This window comes from Hibiscus syriacus, unplaced genomic scaffold (assembly GCF_006381635.1).
Source record: "Hibiscus syriacus cultivar Baekdansim isolate YM2019G1 unplaced genomic scaffold, ASM638163v2 tig00110384_pilon, whole genome shotgun sequence".
NCBI classification, from domain to species: domain Eukaryota; kingdom Viridiplantae; phylum Streptophyta; class Magnoliopsida; order Malvales; family Malvaceae; genus Hibiscus; species Hibiscus syriacus.
Window position 1 is genome coordinate 3229858 of NW_024062715.1, and position 6991 is coordinate 3236848.

The 6991-nt window shown below is 35.5% G+C and overlaps 1 pseudogene; it reads left to right on the forward strand.

The window, feature by feature from the left end:
• Nucleotides 1–1925: 1925 nt before the first annotated feature.
• On the forward strand, nt 1926–3687 carry LOC120122179 (annotated as a pseudogene).
• The last annotated feature ends 3304 nt before the right edge of the window (nt 3688–6991 follow it).

A 6991-nucleotide genomic window follows, 5' to 3' on the forward strand; every position in this document is an offset into this window, starting at 1 on the left:
CGAACATCGATGCTTCACCTGAGATGACATGTATCTAACATTACACCTTGAATCGTTGATGGTCGCGATAGTCCCTTGGTCAGGTATTCTCTCAATGGACCCCTCCACAGAATTCAAAGTTAGATTAGAATTTCACATGCATCCCCGACCTGAAAAGTTATGCTGGAAATGAGAAGATGGAAGCGAAAAAGGAAATTCGAGATCGAAAAGGAATTTTGGGTTTAGAATGAAATTGAGGACTGTATTGCAAGTTTTAAAAGTTGGGGACCTAAATGCAAGTGCCTGAAAGTTTAGTGATCATATTGCAAATGTACTAACGGAAGTGTTACGTCGAAGATCATATTGCAAACATACTAACTGTTGAAGGACTATATTGTAAACTTTAAAAGTTAACCTAAATGCAAGATTTAGAAAATTCAGTCATCATACTTTACACTATTATTATTTATAAATTATAACACCTTCACTTCACGTCTTTCTTCTTCTCTACCGCACCAACGGGAGAGAAAATAAAAAAACCCAGAAAAATACACACAAAGCTTCCATCTTCCTCTGTGATCAAGAAAAGTGATTTTTTAACGAAGGAAACAAATTACAATTTTTCGGCTTTTTTCTCCCTTTCAAATGCATGGTAAATAGGATTTCTTGTAGTGGCCGCATCACCGCATCACCGCCGGCATCAACACTACGGTCACCGTGGCACCGCCACGGAAGGTAGTTGGTTCGGTTTAGCCCGTTCCAACCGGGGCGGACCGTAGCCCATCGTATCACTTGGTTACTTCTCTCGGTTCTACTACGTCGACAAGGGGTTTTCCTGTTTGCTCCTCTCGTTTACATCTCTGGGATGCTTCTTTACATGGGCACCGTTTAGTTTGATGCGGTTCCCGTTATTAGATACCGACCGGCTCCTGGTTCCGTTTACCGTAGTCCCCAGGTTTACGAAAAGCTTAAAGTTGAGATGAACGAAGACAATTTCTCTGCTGATGCGGTGAGTCACTGGTTTCTTATTTGAATCCGATTACATGGGTTCTATTTCTATTATAAATCAATTGAAAACGTAAGCTCTTATGAGTGATTAAATCTTAACTCGGTATTATACGGGTGGTTTATTGATAATTTGATAATAGTCTTTTACAGTTGGGCTTAGACGAACTCAATACTTTATTACCAGTCTTAAGATGGTAAAACAGTTTCCATGGTAGCATTTCGTAATTGGGTTGGTTGATTCATCTTATACTGTTCATATCTGAAGTGTAAGTTATTGAATTGCTGTAGATTTTTGCCTGTTTTATGATCTTGTTATTTATATTTTCTCTGCTTGGTTGCTTTGTAGATATGCAATGGAGTTGCTGTGGCAGGCTATCTTAATGCAACACTTCTGATCCCTAATTTCCATTTTCATAACATAGGGAGAGATCCCAGGTTTGCTATACTCTATTTTCAGTTCTTGTGTTCCTTATAACCATATTTAATTATGTTTAACTAATCAGTATGTATCACATTGACTGAAGCCCGTGTTTGTTGTTTACTTTTTCCAGCAAGTTCGAAGATATCTATGATGAAGATTATCTTATCAATGCATTAAAGAACAATGTACGAGTTGTTGATAAGTTCCCGAGTACATAATTTAATGGTTTGACCACAATTGGACCAATGTATACAACTTCAGTATTAAAGCATGGTCATCTATTCAGCATTATAAGGATGTAGTGCTACCCAAGCTCCTCGAGGAAAACTGAGTTTGAACATTGATTGTTGCTTAGTTGTTTCTTTTTAACTTCACAATCACAATTGCTTAGTTCCGTTTTTTAGCAACAAATGGTGATTGTAAACATTATTTCTTATAGCAACAGTATGAACTACAGCATGTCTTTTCTGTATGCATTTTGTGTAGTTTGCCATATTTTCCTCACTGAAACTATATTCTAGTTGTTTTGTTAATTTATGCTAGTTTTCTGATTGAGTGTCTCAGAATTATAAGGATTTCTCCTTTTGCAAATCGCTTATCATTTGATGCTCCTGCTGTTCAAGACTAAGATGCTTGGCTAACTATGAAGCTTTACGGTTTTCATGTCCAATACTAAGCCTTGGATAAACTTTGGTTGCAAGAATAAAAAAGCTTAGTGCAAACACTGGGGGCAAGTATGTTTCTGTTCATCTTCGATTCGAGGAGGTTTGTATTATTTACATATATGACATATTATGATGATTGATGACCTTTTTTCAACTTTAAAAAGATCACAGTTACACTATTATTTGTTGCATTTTTATCGACTCCATTTTTGTACAAAGTGTAATATATACTGTTTCTGTCATACGCAGGATATGGTTGCTTTCTCTTGTTGTGTGTTTGATGGTGGGGAACAAGAAAAAGAAGACATGGAAAATGCCAGGGAAAGAGGTTGGAAAGGCAAATTTACCAAACCTGGTCGAGTTATACGTCCTGGAGCAATCAGGATTAATGGGAACTGCCCACTTACTCCTCTAGTGGTATTGTTGGTTGCGTTTATTTGTTCAGTTCAATGAAGTTGCTTTCAACTGAATTGGGTTGCTTTTGCAATGGGTTTATAGTTTTGTTGTTGGTTCATTTTGATATCTTCTTGCACCTATTAGGTTGGATTGATGCTTAGAGGAATGGGATTCGGTAACGATTCATAAATCTTTTTGGCATTCGGAAAAATATACAATGCTGAGAAAACAATGGCTCCATTACTAGAAATGTTTCCCAACTTACAAACGAAAGAGATGCTGGCATCCGAGGAAGAACTTGCTCCATATAAGGTCTGAAGCATATAAGATTCACCACTTCCTTTTCAGTAATGCCTTTGAGATTCTATTTTTTATCATGTCTTTAATGGGATTACTGCTTTCAGAACTTTTCTTCCAGGATGGCTGCCATAGACTATACTATCTGCCTTCATAGTGAGGTGTTTGTGACAACTCAAGGTGGAAACTTTCCTAACTTTTTGGTGGGCCATAGAAGATATTTGTTTGGAGAGCACTCTAAAACAATTCGACCTGACAAGCGAAAGTTGGCATTGCTATTTGATAATCCTAATATCGGTTATGCATTTATCTTTTTCCCAAGCAAGCTAGGACCGATTAATTGAGTTAGAGATGAAAAAAAGAGGACCAAATGTATCAACAATTGTTTTAGAATGCTTCTTTTATGTGTGATTATAGGAAGTAAGAACATTCTATTTAGCTTCCATTTTTATTCCAGGTGGAAAATTTTCAAGCGAAAAATGCTGAATATGCTGTCGCATAGCGACTCAAAGGGATTTGAACTGAAAAGTCCCATTGATTCAAAATACACCTTCCCATTCCCTGATTGCATGTGCCAAACAAACAAATCCGCAAACCCTAGATCGTCACGGGCCACGTGATCCTCTTGGAGAAGGATTCCAATTGTTGTATCTCCTCCCTGTTGCATATCGAGCACAACTTGACGCTGACCCCTGGTTTTTTATGGTCTAATTTGTTCATTCTTTTCATCCTCTTGTTGTGGCAAGAGGGCATACGATTCAATTTTGGGTGCCTCTTGAGGGAATTCTTTTTTTTCTTCAGAGATCACAGTCATCTAATTATTTCACCAGATTGAGTTGATTGGGGCGGTGCTGCTTTTTTCATATGATGCTCAAGAACTTCAAAAACGGCAAACGCAGTCAAAGGGGTTGCCCTGGCGCTAATCTGGATATAATGTTTGCATTTGTTGTAGTCTTAACACATTGCATTATTTGAGTCATTGCGATTGTCTTTTTAGATTATTTTGTGTAGTAGCCGCTTGAATTGTAAAACACAGGCTTAATTTGGTGTAATTTAGGTATTGATTTCACTGAAAGTTGCGTAGATGTATGTTTGTTTGGATCATTTTAGTCATGGACTAATTGTGGTTTTACAAGCTACAATACTTTGCTTCATTTACGATATGAGATGCCTCCCAAAGCCACCCTTAACTACCTTCTCATCATTCAAGGAAAAACCTATTAAGTTATTTTTTAATATTTATCATAAAGAAATCTCTTACTAATACCGAATTAAATTAAAGAAATAAAAGAAAAATATATCATAAAAATAGATGAAAAATGTGTTACAAAGACGGAATAAAAAAATATTACAGTTCTATTTTACAAACTCTATTATAACATATGGAAAACAAAATAGATTTTATAAAATTTATTTTACAAGCTCTATTTTTAACAGATGGAAACAATTACGATCCACATAAACATAGTAGGTAGATTTTAAGTTTCCACGTAATTTTCAAATCTCTCACCTTTTTTTATCCTTCTAAACCAAAATGAATGATACCAAATACAACGGATGTGGGAGCAGACATATTATGCAAGGATGGTGATAGAAGAGGATGATAAAAAAAACGAAAAATTACAAAACGAAACTAAGAAAACTACGATGGAGAGGAAATTAATATTTAATAGAATAAAAGGTGATGCCTTGCTTGTTTGCAAGATTCTCCTTTTATAGACTGTCATAACTACTTTTAATTTATTTTGAAGTTCACCATAATAGTGTTCCACGTAGAGCTGGGTATATGGGCTAAGGCCCGCGGGCTACTCGTATAGCCCACGACCTTGCGGGCTTCGGGCCTCAAAAAATAAAACTCGTTTAAATTGCGGGCTTATTAGCTCGGACCATTAAACCCGTATACCCGCGGGTAGCCCACTTAATTTAATTATTTTTTTCAATTTATTTTATGTTTTACGGAAGACAATTCATGTTTAGCCAAATTCACGTTTTATGTGCATTTTAGCCATAACTCAATTCACGTTTTATGTGCACTGAAATCTGAAGCCCAATTCACGTTTTAATTTGATGATATCCAATTTTGAAGTTCGAACGTATTAATTATACCTATGGTATCGTAATATGATAACATAAGCAAAAAGGTTTCCATCTTTTTATATACGTATTTACCATTTATAATTAATACCATCAATATATATATAAATAAGCCATAAAACGTTTATTATACTCCAATAATTAATCATAAGAAAAACTATATACATATACGTTAAAAAACAAAAAAAAAAAACAAATCAAAGTATTAAACATGTATAAATATAATAATTAAATTAAAAAGGTAAAGTAACATAATATGCAAATAATATATAAAACTTGAGGCAGTGATTAAAAAACATACATAAAATTGGAGTGCAAAATTAAAATAATAAACTATATTTGAGGATTATATTGCATTATTCAAAAGTGGGTGGAGCCCTTACACGATTAGCACATTAAAACTTGTCATGGTTTCCCTAAATCCCTAAAATATGTTATTTTGTGTGACTTATATTATATATCCGCCGGTATAAAATTTTAGGATCCATAGCCTCATTGTTTTGTTTTCCTTCTCTGTTGTTTCTCTCTATTTCCCCAACTTCTCTCTTTTTTCACATAAACAGTAAAAAGGTAAGCCCGTTTTGCACGTGAGTTAAATGGACGAGCCGCAGGCTTTAGAATTCAAGACCGTTTATGATTGCGGGCTTTTTAAACCGCTCCGTTTAAGCCCGCACCGTCAAAACCCACAGACTAAACTGGCGGGTAGCCCGTATACCCAGCTCTAGTTCCACGTAGTGGTATTTTTTTCGTCTTCTTGTGGTGGTTTTTCAAGTCTTGTACTTTTATGTTGTTGTCTTTCTTTTTTTTAAATTTTGATAGCTCTTTTGATCTTTTTGTCGTATTTCATTCTTCTTGTATGTTTTCTATATTTATAATTTCATATTCTTTTAAGGACGGTGAATTGGGTGATGATAATATGTGACCCCATGTTGGTGTCCATTTGATCCCTTCAATTATAGAATAAAGAGAGAATTATCATTGTTTTCTCCTTTTATCAAGAGAGAATTATCATTGTTTTCTCCTTGTTAGATTGAGAGAGATTGTAATTCCTATTTTTTTCATAGTGAATTTCTACCGTTGCCCGTGGTTTTTACCCTATATTATTTAGGGGTTTTCCACGTAAAATTTGTGTCTTCATTATCTTCATTTTTTATTTTCTCAAATTATCAGTTGCGATTTTGCTCTATCCAATAGCCGTATTCCGCAACAATTGGTATCAGAAGCCAGATTTGAGTGTGTAATATCTACTTATTGTCTTTGTGGTTGCCACCAAAAGGTAGATCCTCCAACATAAGAAAGTAAGAAGGTATTACCTATTCTTTGAAGGTTTAGAGAACTATTCACGATAGTGAAATAGTGGGAGTTATCTGTAAAAGAAGTTATGGCAACGAAATTTGATTTTGAAAAGTTCAGTGGGAGAAATTTCTCATTGTGGAAATTGAAGATGAAGGTCATCCTGAGGAAAGACGGTTGTCTAACAGCTATTAGTGAAAGGCCGGTAGATTTCACAAATGACAACAAATGGATCGAAATGGACGGGAATGCTATGGCAAACTTTCATCTAGCATTAGCAGATGAAGTATTGTCAAGCATCGAGGAGAAGAAGACAACTAAGGAGATATGAGATCATCTCACCAAATTGTACGAGGCCACATTGTTGCACAATAAAATTTTCCTTAACAGGAAATTGTACACTCTTCGGATACCAGAATCTACTTCAGTGACGGAGCACTTAAACACACTGAACACTTTATTTTCTCAGCTTACATCCATAAGATGTACAATAAGAGAACAAGAACGTGTTGAACTTCTACTTCAAAGTCTACCTGATTCGTATGATCAACTCATCATTAACTTGACAAACAGAAATGTCACCAGTCTAGTCTTCGATGACGTTGCAACTGCTGTTCTACAAGAATAAAATCGGCGTAAGAACAAGGAAGACAGACAAGTAAATCTACAACAAGCAGAAGTGTTGACAACGATGAGAGGGAGATCAACAAAACGTAACCAAAGCAACAGTCACAATCACAAACATGGTAGATCAAAGTCGAGAAGCAAGAAGAATTTAAAGTGCTACAACTGTGAAAAGAAGGGTCACTTGAAGAAGGATTGTTGGAGTCTAAATAAA